The sequence below is a fragment of the Salmo trutta genome, chromosome 17, assembly GCF_901001165.1.
Source record: "Salmo trutta chromosome 17, fSalTru1.1, whole genome shotgun sequence".
NCBI lineage: Eukaryota > Metazoa > Chordata > Actinopteri > Salmoniformes > Salmonidae > Salmo > Salmo trutta.
The window spans coordinates 31,012,948-31,032,732 of record NC_042973.1 but is presented as its reverse complement, the minus strand read 5'-3'; positions in this window follow the sequence as shown (position 1 = coordinate 31,032,732).

Here is a 19,785-nt window from a genome sequence, read left to right as displayed (position 1 = left end):
TCAACATGAATGGCGATTCCGATGTAATACGCTTTGTCTGTTGCCTAAATGGTCTGCTGGAATAACATATTGAGAATGGAGTCGTATTTAAATAACTGAATCGAATAAGGAACAGTTAACTACATCTAACGAATTCTAATAATAGCGGATAAGTAATTGCGATAGAGCTGTGACCATGATCATAATTGATATCGGAACATGGGTATTACTTATTGCAAGATACAACTGCAAAGAACTGAAGTTGTGGGCAGGAAAAGGCTCTGGTACTTTTCTGGTTACTTTTACAGTCTTGGACATTTCATAAGTGTGAAGCCGAAAGAGAAGAGAAAGTTGTCAAGTTTGTTTTTAACCTTACGATAGAGGTAAGCGCAGAACATTGTTGAGAATGTTTTTATGCAGAGCAACATAGAATAAGCAAGAATAAGCAACACGCAGACAGAGCAATAGCATAAAAAGCAACAAAACTGTAATGTGTGCTCCCTCTCCGGCCTCTAGGTCACCAGGCTGCTCGTTATGGCACACACCTGTCACCATCATTACGCGCAATTGCACGTCGTCAGACTCACCTCCATCACTTCCCTGATTACCTTCCATATATATATATATATATATAATAATATATATATATAACTCCCTTTGTTTCCTTCCCCAGGCGTCATTGTTTCTGTTTCTTGACTGTGTGCTGTTAGTGTTTCTTGTTTTGTATTATGTTCTGTTTATTTTATTTAAAAAAAACTCACTCCCTGAACTTGCTTCCCGACTCTCAGCTCACTCCTTACAAAATACATAAAAGCAACAAAGTGTTTCCACACCTCACCAGCTACAGATGTTACGAACCAGCTCAGTTCGCAACAAAAGGGAGACAACGTGGAGACAAGGAATATCAATATATAGTTAATAACTAAAGTAAACTAAGAACAATAAACAATGGTGTGTGTAGTCAGTAATCAGTAGTGTAAGGGAGTGTTTTGTATGCATAAATGTAATAATGCAGGGTGTTGAAGGGTGCCAAAGCAAACCAAAGCGCCACAACACTACCACAACGGAAATCAACAAAAATGTCTGCATGGAGAGAGTCCGAACAGGACGCACTTCACCCTGCCCAACCACCTTTCCAAGGTATGTAACAGTCGCCTGAGCAAACTCACATTTAGCCAAATTGATCGTGAGGCGACCCGCAGCCAGACGTTTGAACAAGGCTTGAATACGGGACAGATGTTCCTCCCAGGTATCTGCATATATCACTACATCGTCTAGATAAACAGCGCACCCGGCCAGACCGGCGACAACCCTGTTCATAAGTCGCTGAAAAGTGGCAGGTGCATTACGCAGGCCGAAACTCATAACCAAATACGAGTACAGACCAGAGGGTGTAATAAAGGCAGAGATTTCACGTGCCCTACTCGCCAGTGGCACCTGCCAATAGCCCTGTAACAGGTGAAATTTGCTCACAAACTTAGCTGCGCCGACTTGATCTACGCAGTCCTCCATCCGAGGAAGAGGAAATGAATCTGGCTTAGTGACACTGTTTACCTTATGGTAGTCCGTACAATATCTGTTTGTTCCATCCGGTTTACTGACCAAGATACCTGGAGAAGCCCAACTGGAGAAAGGCTCTGCTATCTTACTCTCCAGCATGTACCTGACCTCAGCATCCAGACAACGCAGTTTCTCTGCAGAAACTCTATAGAACCGCTGACGAATCGCGTCAGCATCTCCAATGTCAATATCATGCTCTATCAAGTTTGTACGTGTATCAGAAAACAAACCTGGAAATTTCCGAATCAGACCAACCATCTCTTTCCGCCCATCAACAGGTAGATGAGTAAGAAGGCTGTCCAAAATATCCAGTGTCTGAATTTTTCAATCTTCCCTGCAGTATACAATCGTCGGGACCAGGAACATCTTCCTCCTCGTGCACAGACCTAGCATGACAAGAACCAAGGGAAGTAACCGTATCAGCCAAAAGAACAGGTTTACCGTCCTCTGTAGACTCCCACTGTTCAGTCTCAGAGGAACGTGCATAATATGGTTAACAAATTTACATGGCACAGTTGGTGTGCTTTCCTCCGTTCTGGAGTGGCAACTAGATAATTTTGCTCAGTGTACTGGCACACCACTGTATATGGACCTTGAAAATTGGCTTGAAAAGGAGAACCAACAATTGGCTGCAGAGCAAGAACCTGATCACCCGGACTAAAGTGACGAGGCTCAGTTCTGCGATCAAATATATCCTTCATCTTCTCCTGTGAAGATGATAGCTTCTCTTTAGCCATTTCACCAGCGGCGTACAAGCGTCGCCGGAAATCACACACATACAATAACAGGGACTGAGGCGGCTCGGGAGACTTCCAGTCATCCTGGAGAACAGATAAAAGTCCACGCACCCTATGTCCAAAAACCAGGTCATTTGGACTGAAACCCATGCTCTCCTGTGAAACCTCCTTGGCGGCTAACAATAACCAAGGCAACCCCTCCTCCCAATCCATCTCAGTACAATAAGCTCTCAACAAAGACTTAAGTGTTTGATGGAAACGTTCCAGTGCTCCTTGACTTTGCGCGTGATAGGCCTCTAACCCTATGAAGCTCTTTGCTACCTTCTCCTCCCTCCTGAATCCTCCTCCCCCTCCCCCCCCTCCTCTCTCTCTGCGGATGACTTCGTCAACCATTTTGAAAAGAAGGCTGAAGACATCCGATCCTCGTTTGCTAAGCCAAACGACACCGCTGGTCCTGCTCACACTGCCCTACCCTGTGCTTTGACCTCTTTCTCCCCTCTCTCTCCAGATGAAATCTCGCGTCTCGTGACGGCCGGCCGCCCAACAACCTGCCCACTTGACCCTATCCCCTCCTCTCTTCTCCAGACCATTTCCGGAGACCTTCTCACCTCGCTCATCAACTCATCCTTGACCGCTGGCTACGTCCCTTCCGTCTTCAAGAGAGCGAGAGTTGCACCCCTTCTGAAAAAACCTACACTCGATCCCTCCGATATTAACAACTACAGACCAGTATCCCTTCTTTCTTTTCTCTCCAAAACTCTTGAACGTGCCGTCCTTGGCCAGCTCTCCTGCTATCTCTCTCAGAATGACCTTCTTGATCCTAATCAGTCAGGTTTCAAGACTGGGCATTCAACTGAGACTGCTCTTCTCTGTGTCACGGAGGCTCTCCGCACTGCTAAAGCTAACTCTCTCTCCTCTGCTCTCATCCTTCTAGACCTATCTGCTGCCTTTGATACCGTGAACCATCAGATCCTCCTTTCCACCCTCTCCGAGCTGGGCATCTCCGGCGCGGCCCACGCTTGGATTGCGTCCTACCTGACAGGTCGCTCCTACCAGGTGGCGTGGCGAGAATCTGTCTCCGCACCACGTGCTCTCACCACTGGTGTCCCCCAGGGCTCTGTTCTAGGCCCTCTCCTATTCTCACTATACACCAAGTCACTTGGCTCGGTCATATCCTCACAGTCTCTCCTATCATTGCTACGCAGACGACACACAATTAATCTTCTCCTTTCCCCCTTCTGATAACCAGGTGGCGAATCGCATCTCTGCATGTCTGGCAGACATATCAGTGTGGATGACGGCTCACCACCTCAAGCTGAACCTCGGCAAGACGGAGCTGCTCCTCCTCCCAGGGAAGGACTGCCCGTTCCATGATCTCGCCATCACGGTTGACAACTCCCTTGTGTCCTCCTCCCAGAGTGCTAAGAACCTTGGCGTGACCCTGGACAACACCCTGTCGTTCTCCACTAACATCAAGGCAGTGACCCGATCCTGTAGGTTCATGCTCTACAACATTCGCAGAGTACGACCCTGCCTCACACAGGAAGCGGCGCAGGTCCTAGTCCAGGCACTTGTCATCTCCCGTCTGGATTACTGCAACTCGCTGTTGGCTGGGCTCCCTGCCTGTGCCATTAAACCCCTACAACTCATCCAGAACGCCGCAGCCCGTCTGGTGTTCAACCTTCCCAAGTTCTCTCACGTCACCCCGCTCCTCCGCTCTCTCCACTGGCTTCCAGTTGAAGCTCGCATCCGCTACAAGTCCATGGTGCTTGCCTACGGAGCTGTGAGGGGAACGGCACCTCCGTACCTTCAGGCTCTGATCAGGCCCTACACCCAAACAAGGGCACTGCGTTCATCCACCTCTGGCCTGCTCGCCTCCCTACCTCTGAGGAAGCACAGCTCCCGCTCAGCCCAGTCAAAACTGTTCGCTGCTCTGGCACCCCAATGGTGGAACAAGCTCCCTCACGACGCCAGGACAGCGGAGTCAATCACCACCTTCCGGAGACACCTGAAACCCCACCTCTTTAAGGAATACCTGGGATAGGATGAAGTAATCCTTCTACCCCCCCCCCCAAAAAAAGATTTAGATGCACTATTGTAAAGTGGTTTTTCCACTGGATATCTTAAGGTGAATGCACCAATTTGTAAGTCGCTCTGGATAAGAGCGTCTGCTAAATGACTTAAATGTAAATGTAAATAGGCGCTAGACAAATTGTGTTTAATACGGAGCTGTTGGAGAACCTGACCAAAAAGATTAGAGGTGAAATTAGATCCTTGATCACTGAAAGACCTTAGGGATTCCAAACAGTGAGAGAAACTGAGTCAAAGCTTTTAGCACAGACTTAGTGGTGATAGACCGGAGAGGATAGGCAGCAGGAAACCTAGTGGTCTGACACATCACAGTCAACAAATAATTACTACTCTTCTTGGAACGAGGCAGAGGACCAACACAATCAATAATCAGGTACTCAAAAGGTTGGCTGAGTACAGGAATAGGAAACAGTGGTACCGGCTTAATAGCTTGATTAGGTTTACCAGTTAACTGACAGGTGTGTCAAGTTGATGAAATCAGAAACATCTCTCTTCAATCTAGGCCAAAATAAATGTCTTAATATACGATTGTATGTTTTCCTCACGCCCATATGTCCAGCAACGTCGTTGTGAGAAGTTGTCAACACCAACTCACGAAACTTAACCGGTACAACAACCTGACTAATCGTCTCCCCCAGAAAACAACTACCATAGACACCCACTTTCTCATCAGGACATCCTCTTGGAGAAAATAGCCATGTGCAACAACTCCCAACTGTTCCACAGGCACAATTTGGTCACGCAACTCTAATGTGGGGTCAGTCCGTTGCGCATCGATTAAATCAGAGCGGGATACAGATAACGGGGGAAAGAGTGACAGACTTCTTTGTGGTGTTCTCATTTATCGGCGAAGTGACCAGTTCGCCAAGAATCATTGAACGCGTCACTGCACACGCAGAGAACACCTCTGGGGAAACTCTGCGCACCCTCATCAGAAATCCCTACAATTGTCGGCTTAGTGGAAACCACTAGAGATGGAAACACAACAGGCCACACGCTCACCAGCCAAGTTATTCCCAAGGATAACGTCGATACCCTCAATAGGCAATGAAGGACGCACCCCCACAACAACCTCACCTTTCACCAGTCCACAATCCAACATTAGTCTATGCAATGGAACTGATAGTGTTCAAACCTATTCCCCAAATCAGTATCAGCAGAGAAGGGTAACAGATTCCAACACAAATGATTCAGAGGCACCTGTGTCTCTTAGGATCTTCACTGGCACTAGATTCTTACTTCCTAACAGAGACACAAAACCCTCCATAATGAAAGGTAAATAGTCTGGATCAATATGGACTTTCACATGCCCCTGGGCATGAGACAATGTGTCAGGAGTGAACTGATGTGGAACAGACGCAGCTAACACCGTAGGCTTAGATTTAACAAAATCACATGTACTGAATTTATCCTTAGACCTAAGAACCGGACATTCTTTTTTCCAATGACCTGAGCCTTGACAGTAGTGACTCTTCACCAAAGTCAGTTTTACCACGGGAGTCAGGCTCAACCCTAGTTGAATAAAACTCAGCCCGTGAACCAGATTATCTCGGTGAGTGAGGCCCAAATCTCTCCGAACGCCTCCACTCACTCCGAATACGGGGTTCTGCAAAAACAGTTGAGTCAAAACATATTCGTCCGCCAAAACTGCAGCTTCAGCGACAGTTTTAACTGTCCATTCGTTAATGTACGTCGTTATACGATCAGGGATTGTGTCCTTAAATTGCTCTAACATAATCAGATCACACAGCCCTTGAAAAGTCATAACTGCAGAGGCGGAACACCAGCAATTAAACTGTGAAGATAATTATTGCGCAAACTCAACATGAGTCTGCTTATCATCCCTTTTTAAAGTTCTAAATCGTTGGCGGTAAGCCTCAGGGACCAATTCATAAATCTGTAACACAGCCGTTTTAACCTTATCATAACTGACACTGTCGGCTACACTAAGAGCTGAATATGCTTCCTGCGCTTTACCAGTCAGCACACACTGCAACATTAAAGTGCGGTCAGAATCAGACCAACTCCTAGCGTTAGTAACACGCTCAAACAACAAAAAGAATGTCTCAGGGTCCTTTTCATTAAATTGAGGCAACATCCGTAAATTCCCAACAATATCAAATGTGTCTGGGGCACGACCAAAAGAGGAACGACCCCTAGGTAAATCTGGGTCACCTTCCCAGAGAGTTTTCCTTCCCTATCCAGCTCTAGTCGCAGCTTGATTTTAGCACGCTCCATATCCTGTTTAAATTCCAATTCCATTTCATATTTTAACCGATCAGCAGCCAATTATTTTTCATACTTTACACGATCATGATCTAGCTTCTCACGATCGTGCTCTAGCTGTAACAAAAGTTATTTTTGCTGTTCAAAAAGAAGACCACTAGGACTAACCGATGGAGCGGTCATTGTAACATATCGGGGAGACGGCGAGTCCTCAGCAGAGGCTGCCCCAGTGGTAACTTCAAGAATACCACTCTCCATCAGATCGGCCTTCAATATTAACCTAATAGAATTTTAGACATTTCACTCATTTCAACCTTGTAGTGTTCAGCAGCCTTCAACAGCTGTTCTTTACTACATAATTCTAACAGTTCCTCTGATGGAAAGCGAATAAACTCATCTACATTAGACGCCATAGTCAGAAAAAAAATACATCTCACTCTTACCCTCTGCTGAACACACCAGACCGGACCGCAAGAGAAGTGACAATCCTCTGGGCACCACAGAAGAGAGATGATATGGAGCTTCCCCAAAACCTACAATAACTCAACCCTAGTCTTCATGCAGATTTTCGGTGGGTAATTATGCACTGTAGCCCGCTGGCAAGGAGTAACCCCCCAGCTCGCTGGCAGATACCACCAAGCCACGGATGTGCCCCTGAGACAACTGCTCAATCCACAGACACCACACAAAAATAACAAACATTAACAATGCCCAACATATTCCAAAAATGAAACACGTCACTAAGCCTATCAGGGGAAAAAGACTATAGTTCCGGGTAGTAAGTTTCACTACCCTATCCAAATCTCCCACTGAGGTACACAGCTGATTGTACTCACCTCCTCAGACCGATGTCTCAACAGCGAGTAGAACAAGCGTTTCCAGGCTGGGCAGGGGCCTGGAAACTAACCAATGTACTCTCTCCAACACAGCACACAAACCAAACAAAGACAACCAGTACTGAGCACCAAACTCAAAGTAACAAAATATACAAACAAAGCACCTTAGAATTTAACATACCTCCACGTTTTCTCCCAAACACAATCCGTTCAAGATCCCGGACAAGCCCCCACTTGTTACGAACCGGCTCAGAGTTCGCAACAAAAGGGAGACAACGTGGAGACAAGGAATATCAAAATATATATATTTATTAACTAAACTAAGAACAATAAACAATGGTGTGTGTGTAGTCAGTAATGTAAGGGAGTGTTTCGTATGCATAAATGTAATAATGCAGGGTGTTGAAGGGTGTCAAAGCAAACAACCAAAAAGCCACAACACAAATCAACACAAATCATCACAAATCAACACAAATCAACACAAATCAACACAAATCAACACAAATCAACACAAATCAACACAAATCAACACAAATGTCTGCATGGAGAGAATCTCCACAATGACTGTGGAAGAGGTCTATTTATCCTGGGACAAACCCGGGCCCAGGTGTTTCCCATGTAGCTGACGACCCTCCCAACTCCGCCCACCGGCATCCTAATAAGGAAACAAGAGCAAAGAGAGAAAATACGGCAGACAGAATGGGAGGGTCATCACACAGACAACAATGAAAGTGGAAATACACAACTAGGGATTATGTTCACTAATCTGATTATCTTTTAGCCATGTCTTCATGTTTTTTGGGAAGATGTGATAAGTGGTACAATTGTGTGTGTCTGATGGCAGTGTATTCCAGACATGGGAAGCTCTCACAGAGAAAGCAGATTGATTTAAGGTACTTTTCCTTAAGGGAACTATACAGTCACCTCTCATGGCAGACCTTGTGGATCTGCTGCCATAGGTTTGGGTTTTCTGTTTAACAAAAGTACTGAGTGAAGGGGGAGCCAGGCCATTTAGGATCTTGAATACAAGACATGCATTGGTGTATTGCACAAGATTTTTCCAAATCAGGAACTCATGCTTTTTGAGGATGTAACAGTGAGGATGGCTATTGGGCTTCCTATCAAGCACTTTGAGAGCCTGTTTGTATACAGACTGGATGGGTTTTAATGTTGTACAGCAAGCTTTGCCCCAACTAGTCAAGCAGTATGTATGTTCAGGGAGACGTAGGAGACCACGTCGCAAACAACTTTTTAATAGATGCCTGGGATCAAATATCACTGATTCCTTATGCTGAGAAATTGACTACATTTGCGACAGAAAAAAAAGTATTACATTTAGTAACGATACCAGGATATTGTTATATGGTTATGGTAAAGAGAGGCCAGTCATATATCATATTGGAGGGAATTGTTAGACTCGGTGGCGAGATACATTTTGCTGTGTCTAAGGGTAGCACATGCAAAATGAAGCGCACATAAACGTTGGGGTAGATTAAAACAAATGATTCATGATTTGAGGGAGTACAGTGGACTTATGTTTTGTTTGTAGTTACAACTTTGGGGTGCTGATTAAGATGTAGTATAGTGGATATTGATGAATTGTACACTTTCTCTAGGAGGAGAATGGGTGTGGTAATTTTCTCTCTTCGAAATGTTTCTATGGTCTTGGGGAGAGAAGTGAGTGAGATTGAGACTGTAAACTACCAAATTAATTAAGGCCTGGCCATTTGTTTGTTTTTACCTTAAGGTTTGCAAATACCCACACACAACACACTTATGACTATTTGTTGGTGTTTTTAAAATACTGTTTGATTTATTTGTTAAGTGTTCTATTTCATTTGGGTTTAGTGAGTTTTCCATTTGTCTTCGTGCCAAGGTATCTTAAAGGGGCGACACACACTGAACTTTCTGAACATTTTATTTTCTGAGTTTTAATTGAACACCTGAATTATTTTTATAAGACATGTACTGGATATTTACTGGAAACCTGGGATACAAAATGTATGAAATGTTTGACTGTTTTTCATTAATTAGTCTAATATAGCAAGAAACACTTCTTTGAAGGGTTTGTGTGACCTCTGACCTCTGTCCTGATTTTCCAGTGCGGTTTGATCACCCTCACTGGAAAGCCATGTGGATAATGAAGTTAAGGTCATTTGTAAGACTGATTTGAAGTTCATTTGTAATATTGATAATTATGTTGAAGTTTATAGTTCTTAGCCATATTTGTGATTTGGACTTACGGGAAGAAGGAGCGGGCGTTTCCTTTAACTAAGGGTAGGCTGTCTTAAGTCTATTTTACTATGATCGTATGGGTGTCACGTCTGTCTGAATGATCGGACCAAAGCGTAGCGTGTTCGTAGTTCCACATATTTTATTTAACGTGAAACGTAATGCAAAACATCAAAACTTGAAATAACGAAAACAACAAACCGTGACGCAGAGAGGAAAACACACTACTCAAAATATAATCACCCACAAAAACAGGTGGGACAAACATCAACTTAAATATGACCTCCAATTAGAGACAATGACAACCAGCTGCCTCTAATTGGAGATCATACCAAACAAAACCAACATAGAAATACAAAACTAGAACCTGAACATAGAAATACAAAAACAGACAAACACCCCGTCACGCCCTGACCGACTCTACTATAGAAAATAACAACTGACTATGGTCAGGACATGACAGTACCCCCCCCAAAGGTGCGGACTCCGACCGCACCTAAAAAAAACAACCCCCCCCCCAACAACAAACCCCCCCACACAACAAACTTCCCCCAACAACAAAACACAAAGGGAGTGTAGGGTGGGCGACTAATGTCTATGGTGGCTCATATGCAGTACCCAGAACCTTCTTATCTAGCGCCTCCCCCATGGAGGCGGCTCGGGTTTGGGGCGTAACCCCCACTTCCTGCCCCACTGATCCCTCTGCTTCTTTACCACCTGACCGTGGATCATCGTCGAAAGAACCGGACTGTAGATCATTGCTAGAGGTTCTGGGCTGTAGGCCGCCACTGGAGGCTCTGGGCTGCAGGCCGCCGCTGGAGGTTCCGGGCTGCTGCTGAAGGCTCTGGGCTGCTGCTGAAGGCTCCGGGCTGCGGACCGTAGCTGGAGGCTCCGGGCTGGGGAGCGTCGCTGGAGGCTCCGGGCTGGGGTGCGTCGCTGGAGGCTCCGGGCTGGGGAGCGTCGCTGGAGGCTCAGGGCTGAGGAGCGTCGCTGGAGGCTCAGGGCTGAGGAGCGTCGCTGGAGGCTCAGGGCTGAGGAGCGTCGCTGGAGGCTCAGGGCTGAGGAGCGTCGCTGGAGGCTCAGGGCTGAGGAGCGTCGCTGGAGGCTCAGGGCTGAGGAGCGTTGCTGGAGGCTCCGGACTGGGGATGCGCACTGGAGGCCTGATGCGTGGGGCTGGCATAGGAGGCGCCAGACTAGTAACACGCACCTCAGGGCGAGTGCGGGGAGCAGGAACAGGATATACTGGGCCGTGGTGGCGCACTGGAGATCTCGAGCGTCGAGCTGGCACAACCCATTCTGGCTGGATGCTCAACCTAGCTCGACTAATGCAGGGCGCAGGCACAGATCGCACCGGCCTGTGAGTGCGCCCTGACGACACAGTGCGCATCACCGCATAACACGGTGCTTTCCCCGTCACTCGCTCCCCACGGTAAGCACGGGGAGTTGGCTCAGGTCTCCATCCTGACTCTGCCAAACTTCCCGTGTGCCCACCCCCCCAAATTTATTTTGGGGATGCCTCTCGTGCTTCCTTCGTTGGGCTAGCTCCTCGTAATGTCGCCATTCCTGCCTCGCTGTCTCTACCTGCTGCCATGGCAGGGTCTTGTCCCCTGCCATTACCTCCTCCCATGTCCAGGATGTCCTCCATTCTCTCCTTTCCCTGGCCCAGGATCCCTGCTCCTCCTGGGCACGCTGCTTGGTCCTTTTTTGGTGGGTGATTCTGTCACGTCTGTCTGAATGATCGGACCAAAGCGCAGCGTGTTCGTAGTTCCACATATTTTATTTAACCGTGAAACGTAATGCAAAACACCAAAACTTGAAATAACGAAAACAACAAACCGTGACGCAGAGAGGAAAACACACTACTCAAAATATAATCACCCAGAAAAACAGGTGGGACAAACATCAACTTAAATATGACCTCCAATTAGAGACAACAACTACCAGCTGCCTTTAATTGTAGATCATACCAAACAAAACCAACATAGAAATACAAAACTAGAACCTGAACATAGAAATACAAAAACAGACAAACACCCCCTGTCACGCCCTGACCTACTCTACCATAGAAAATAACAACTTACTATGGTCAGGACATGACAATGGGTACAATTATTTTTCTTTATGCAGTTATTAAGGGTAATGATTCTAATTCGATTTTGTTATTTGAAATGATTTTGTTTTATTTTTAACCAGTAGTAGTGTTTTTTTCCCATTACTCACATTGGGAGTCATGTGTCAAAATGAGGGAGGTAAAAGTCCTCTGAGGTTTACACACCTTGAGTGATATGTAGGAGTGCATTGAGTGATATGTGAAGGAGTGTATTGTTGTGTTGTTTCTGTGTGATTAGGTCTGCTGGATTGTTGGGATGTGGTCTAACTTCCTAATCCTGTGGCTCTGCGATGGACTTGATAGTGTGATGGGGAGTATAAGCCAATTTGAAAAAAGCAATTCAATAGAATGTGTTGTTATTCTCTTTGACATATGTTTAGACATTGGTATTAAGAATAATTGTCAAAAGTAATAATAATAATAATAATAATAATAATATAGTCAATGCTTGTCTGCATTTCCTGAATCAAAAATTAACTGAACTAAACTGTTGTCCTAATCTTTCCTCTCTCTAGGTCACAGTCGGTGTCTCAATGCATGAAAGGGATAATTTGACCACGAGAACGGTGTGAACCTTAAAACCCCCTCTAACTGGATGAAGAAAAGTGACAAAGGCGTTCGATACGGCCCTGTCCGCACCACTTCTATGAGAGACCCGAGTCTCTCATAGAAGCATCCAATCTAAGCTGTTTTTTCTCTCATGTCTTTTCTCTCAGGAGTGTGACAGGAGTCCACGTGGAGTGAGCATGGGGAGAAATATGTTCCAAACTTCTCTTATGTTGCTGGTATACTCGTTGACAAATGGACAAGACATAATGGGTGGTAAAGGTGGTGGTGGTTCAGGTGAGACATTGAAATTGGGACATTATCATGGGCCATCCACATTGAACTGTAAAGCTATCTGAATGCAATGACAAAGACGCTAGAAGAATCAATGCCTGAATGGGGGGGTTGGTCAACTGTCCGGACCTCTGGCAGTCTCTATGGGGGTGCCACACGGTTCAATTCTTGGGCCGACTCTCTTCTCTGTATACATCAATGATGTCGCTCTTGCTGCTGGTGAGTCTCTGATCTACCTCTACGCAGACGACACCATTCTGTATACTTCTGGCCCTTCTTTGGGCACTGTGTTAACAACCCTCCAGACGAGCTTCAATGCCATACAACTCTCCTTCCATGGCCTCCAACTGCTCTTAAATACAAGTAAAACTAAATGCATGCTCTTCAACCGATCGCTGCCTGCACCTGCCCGCCCGTCCAGCATCACTACTCTGGACGGTTCTGACTTAGAATATGTGGACAACTACAAATACCTAGGTGTCTGGTTAGACTGTAAACTCTCCTTCCAGACTCACATCAAACATCTCCAATCCAATTAAATCTAGAATCGGCTTCCTATTTCGCAACAAAGCATCCTTCACTCATGCTGCCAAACATACCCTCGTAAAACTGACCATCCTACCGATCCTCGACTTCGGCGATGTCATTTACAAAATAGCCTCCAATACCCTACTCAATAATTGGATGCAGTCTATCACAGTCCATCCGTTTTGTCACCAAAGCCCCATATACTACCCACCACTGCGACCTGAATGCTCTCGTTGGCTGGCCCTCGCTTCATACTTGTCGCCAAACCCACTGGCTCCAAGTCATCTACAAGACCCTGCTAGGTAAAGTCCCCCCTTATCTCAGCTCGCTGGTCACAATAGCAGCACCCACCTGTAGCACGCCATCCAGCAGGTATATCTCACTGGTCACCCCCAAAGCCAATTCCTCCTTCGGCCACCTCTCCTTCCAGTTATCTGCTGCCAATGACTGGAACGAACTACAAAAATCTCTGAAACTGGAAACACTTATCTCCCTCACTATCTTTAAGCACCAGCTGTAAGAGCAGCTCACAGATTACTGCACCTGTACATAGCCCATCTATAATTTAGCCCAAACAACTACCACTTCCCATACTGTATTTATTTATTTTGCTCCTTTGCACCCCATTATTTCTATTTCTACTTTGCACTTTCTTCCACTGCAAATCTACCATTCCAGTGTTTTACTTGCTATATTGTACAGTGAGGGAAAAAAGTATTTGATCCCCTGCTGATTTTGTACGTTTGCCCACTGACAAAGAAATGATCAGTCTATAATTTAAAGGTAGGTTTATTTGAACAATGAGAGACAGAATAACAACAAAAAAATCCAGAAAAACGCATGTCAAAAATGTTATAAATTGATTTGCATTTTAATGAGGGAAATAAGAATTTTTCCCCCTCTCAATCAGAAAGATTTCTGGCTCCCAGGTGTCTTTTATACAGGTAACGAGCTGAGATTAGGAGCACACTCTTAAAGGGAGTGCTCCTAATCTCAGTTTGTTACCTGTATAAAAGACACCTGTCCACAGAAGCAATCAATCAATCAGATTCCAAACTCTCCACCATGGCCAAGACCAAAGAGCTCTCCAAGGATGTCAGGGACAAGATTGTAGACCTACACAAGGCTGGAATGGGCTACAAGACCATCACCAAGCAGCTTGTCAGAAGGTGACAACAGTTGGTGCGATTATTCGCAAATGGAAGAAACACAAAAGAACTGTCAATCTCCCTCGGCCTGGGGCTCCATGCAAGATCTCACCTCGTGGAGTTGCAATGATCATGAGAACGGTGAGGAATCAGCCCAGAACTACACGGGAGGATCTTGTCAATGATCTCAAGGCAGCTGGGACCATAGTCACCAAGAAAACAATTAGTAACACACTACGCCGTGAAGGACTGAAATCCTGCAGCGCCCGCAAGGTCCCCCTGCTCAAGAAAGCACATATACATGCCCATCTGAATTTTGCCAATGAACATCTGAATGATTCAGAGGACAACTGGGTGAAAGTGTTGTGGTCAGATGAGACCGAAATGGAGCTCTTTGGCATCAACTCAACTCGCCGTGTTTGGAGGAGGAGGAATGCTGCCTATGACCCCAAGAACACCACCCCCACCGTCAAACATGGCGGTGGAAACATTATGCTTTGAGGGTGTTTTTCTGCTAAGGGGACAGGACAACTTCACCGCATCAAAGGGACGATGGACGGGGCCATGTACCGTCAAATCTTGTTTGAGAACCTCCTTCCCTCAGCCAGGGCATTGAAAATGGGTCGTGGATGGGTATTCCAGCATGACAATGACACAAAACACACGGCCAAGGCAACAAAGGAGTGGCTCAAGAAGAAGCACATTAAGGTCCTGGAGTGGCCTAGCCAGTCTCCAGACCTTAATCCCATAGAAAATCTGTGGAGGTTGAAGGTTCAAGTTGCCAAACGTCAGCCTCAAAACCTTAAATGACTTGGAGAAGAACTGCAAAGAGGAGTGGGACAAAATCCCTCCTGAGATGTGTGCAAACCTGGTGGCCAACTACTAGAAGCGTCTGACCTCTGTGATTGCCAACAAGAGTTTTGCCACCAAGTACTAAGTCATGTTTTGCAGAGGGGGTCAAATACTTATTTCCCTCATTAAAATGCAAATCAATTTATAACATTTTTGACATGCGTTTTTCTGGATTTTTTTGTTGTTATTCTGTCTCTCATTGTTCAGATAAACCTACCATTAAAATTATAGACTGATCATTTCTTTGTCAGTGGGCAAACATACAAAATCAGCAAGGGATGAAATACTTTTTTCCCTCACTGTATGTACTTCGCCACCATGGCCTTTTTTTGCCTTGACCTCCCTTATCTCACCTCATTTGCTCACATTGTATATAGACTTATTTTTCTACTGTATTATTGACTGTATGTTTGTTTTATTCCATGTGTTACTGTGTTGTTGTATGTGTCAAACGGCTTTGCTTTATTTTGGCCAGGTCGCAATTGTAAATGAGAACTTGTTCTCAACTTGCCTACCTGGTTAAATAAAGGTGAAATTATGTATTTTTTAAACTGTGCCCAAAATTGATTTAGACTTGTCTAAAATCATTTATTTTGGGGTATCAGGTTGATTTTAGAGGTCTACACAGTGCTAAAATTGTAGTAATTTAGATTAAGAATGCATTAGGATACTGATCTGTAATTATAATTATGATAATAAAGTTTATACTTGAATTATCTGATCATTTTACTGTATGTTAATGTAAAAGTACATTCTGCCAATGTTGATGTGTGTTAAATTGAGGGTTTTGAGTGATTGGTCCTAAGTCAATTAAAGTTTTGGTTGGATAATTAATTGGGTTTTGATTATGATTTGGAAACTGAATGATTGTTAAAACTGATGGATTGATTGGTGAATGGGGAGAGTAAAACTGATCCTAATCTATTTGACTTATTTCAATTACCAAATGACATTTTTGATGATAGTGATAACACTCAGGAACTATAACAGGTATGGTGTTAATGGAACATAGAGACTATAGGAGTTGCCTTATAAATAGTGGAATCATGATGCTTGTCTTGGGTCATGTTCATTAGGCACCAACGGAATACATTTTACTTAAACCAGGAGTCACTTACTGGATTTGTCCAACAAGATATGCTAATTTTAGTTTCTTGGATGGAAATAGTTATTTCCACCATGCTGATCCATTGGAGTGTGATAGATAACTAAAGATTATTTTATTAAACTCCATTGTTGCATGCACTGCATTATGCATTAAATATTTGATTTTCACTGTCTATGAAGATATAGCCTTGAATCATATAAACTGTATGCATCTTTTGTTTTTCTTAATGGGTACGTGCAGGTGACTGTGTATCATGACCTTCCCAGACAAATTGGTAGAATGCTTAGAATATGTGTTGGAGGTTGAAATGGGAGACAGTGTTACGTTTCTTGGGAGGAGGCTGAGCCAGTGCTATAGCAGCCGGTCACGTACATGAATCCATGCAATGAATTATTGATTTTATGCTTCTTGTTTTATGAAGAATATATGCATTTTCTACGTTTTCTATATATTGCATCTTGTACATTTCTTTTAAGTTGAGAGGACTCTCAAAATGGGGAAATGTCAGAACAGAAATTACACGATTATGTTATGGTACTGTTATTGCATAAAATGTTTTATGCAACATAATAGTTTTTTTAGAACACTCTCATCTGTGTGTGTAGACTGAAAGTGGGCCTCTGGGAGATTTAACACTAACAGCGGATTTACGATGGAATGGAGACAACATTCCATTCCATGATTAGTGTCTGTGTGCCTATCTGTCGGTAACAGTGAGAAACAATCTCCAGTTTCTTTAAAGAAAGGATTTAGTATTCTAGGTTGCGTTAGCCTTTTTGTACAAGCAAGCAGTAAATGAACTAGAGGCAGATATTTGGCGCCATGTAAATCTTCATGTCTGTTGCATGAGAGCAAAATGTGCCTTTGTATGAATTCTCTCATCTGTGATTTATCATGAACATCCAGGAGGATGGACTTTTCTTTAAAATGCTGTGGCTTAGTCCTGCTGGTTAGGCTCTCAATGAATCACCTACGGGGGGCTTGTTGAAAAGCTCCATTATTGTAGTAATTAACTAATAAAGTTTACTTGTTTTAAATAAATGTAAAAGTGTCTCCTTTCGATTACAATAATTCAACAACACTTCCTTAATTGACCCCCCCATAAACGTAATGGACATATACCAGGATCTGTGCCAGGCCCGCCACGTCTGTTGACTCATCCAGCTGTAGAATTCACTGGCTTTTATGCAAAGCAGTAATTGTTTCAAAACATCTCCTGCCATGTCACTGATGCATCGTGAAACAGTGTTATTAGATGAAGACATTGTCTGTATAGTTTTTTTGGCCTTTTCCCCGAGCATTGTTCAAGCCATATCCGCGGCAGCAGGAAGAATTAAGTCCTCCACAATAGTATGGGGCTTGCCTGTCCTAGACACTCGGTAGCTCACCATATAAGATGCTTCTAGCCCCTTCTTATTAATGGTATCTCTTGCTTTTATACATGTCTTAGTACTCAAAAGTCGTCTTAATTTTCGCTCAAAAAACTGCTGTGGATTATTTTTCAAATTGGCATGTTTCATTTCTAAATGTCTGCGCAAGAGTGAAGGTTTCATTGAGTTGTGAGATACTTTTACACATATAACACACTGTGGCCGAGGAAAGGCACTACTCCCAATATAAGTGAACCTAAAATCAATGTAGTTCTCATCATATTTGTGCCTCTTCGATGGTCCAACGTCCCTGTCTGTTGTTTGGTGCTTTCCCGGGTAAGGGGGCAGTAGCTCTTCGGCTGCATCAGATTCACAACTGTCAGTGTCCATGCTAGCTGGGCTAACAACAAATGTAGAACTACTGATGCTAGTATTGGATGTGCTCGTGGAAGTAGAACAACTTCTGTTGTCGACAGGTGCAGATGTAGTACTGCTGTTAGTAGCGTGTCTCTATGGACGTGGGCCTTACTTTTTTGAACCATTTATCAATTTTCGGGCAAATGGAATGAGCAGCAGCTACGTTTGGCTACATAAGAACCAGTAGTGGAATTCCCGCTAGAGAGGAACAGTTAATGTGATTGGATGTTAATTATTTGACTAGGCTACCTGTGGTTGACTTTGTGTTGTTATTTCACCGAACACTAGATGGTTTAATTGTATTTTTGGCAGTGAAACGAGGATACTCAGGTGAGAAAAAAAACATCACCCAAATGTATAGCCCCATTGGAAAATCTAAATGGACTGTTTGAAAATGTGAATCACATTTTTATTACGCATTGCGCGTACCCCTGGGAATAGCCGGGTTATAGCATTGGCCTTATGTAGGTCAATCTTCTTAACCCCTAACCTTAAACTTAGTTTAGACTGAAGCTGTAAAATCTTGTGTGAGTTTTAGTAACTTCCAGATTGGCAGCACATCATGGACCTAATGACATTTGGAAACCAAACCAATCAAAATACATAATCATTCACAGTTGGATTGGGCCTGTGGTATGTCTCCAGCCAGGTGCGCAACTTTAACTGGGGACGGGGGGACATGTCACACCCACATTCTGAAATTGCATTTGTTTCCCACAGTTTTATCATTAGAATGTGATACAAAATGAGGCAACGGTGTGCTTAAGGAACATGCGGAGGCCTCCGAGCGGTCAGGTAGGCTGTTTGGAGTATTTATATGACTGGATAAAAAATATATACAGTACAGTCAAAAGTTTGGATACACCTACTCATTCCAGGGTTTTTCTTTATTTTTACTATTTTCTACATTGTAGAATAATAGTGAAGACATCAAAACTATGAAATAACACATATGGAATCATGTAGTAACCAAAAAAAAGTGATAAACAAATCAAAATATATTTGAGATTCTTCAAAGTAGCCACCCTTTGCCTTGATGACAGCTTTGGACACTCTAGGAATTCTCTCAACCAGTTTCATGAGGTAGTCACCTGGAATGCAATTCAATTAACAGGTGTGCCTGGTTAAAAGTTAATTTGTCAAATTTCTTTCCTTCTTAATGCGTTTGATCCAATCAGTTGTGTTGTAACAAGGTAGGAGTGGTATACAGAAGATAGCCTTATTTGGCAAAAGACCAAGTCCATATTATGGCAAGAACAGCTCAAATAAGCATAGAGAAACGGCAGTCCATCATTACTTTAAGACATGATTAAGAAATGAGGGTCAGTCAATCTGGAAAATTTCAACAACTTTGAAAGTTTCTTCGAGTGCAGTCGTAAAAACCATCAAGCACTATGATGAAACTGGCTCTCATGAGGACCGGCACAGGAAAGGAAGACCCAGAGTTACCTCTGTTGCAGAGGATAAATTCATAAGAGTTATCAGCCTCAGAAATTGCAGCCCAAATACATGCGTCACAGAATTCAAGTAACAGACACATCTCAACATCAACTGTTCAGAGGAGACTGTGTGAATCAGGCCTTCATGGTCGAATTGCTGCAAAGAAACCAGAACTAAAGGACACCAATAAGAAGAAGAGACTGGATGGGCCAAGAAACACGAGCAATGGACATTAGACCTGCGGAAATCTGTCGTTTGGTCTGATTTTGGTCAAAATTTTAGATTTTTTGTTCCAACCGCAGTGAGACGCA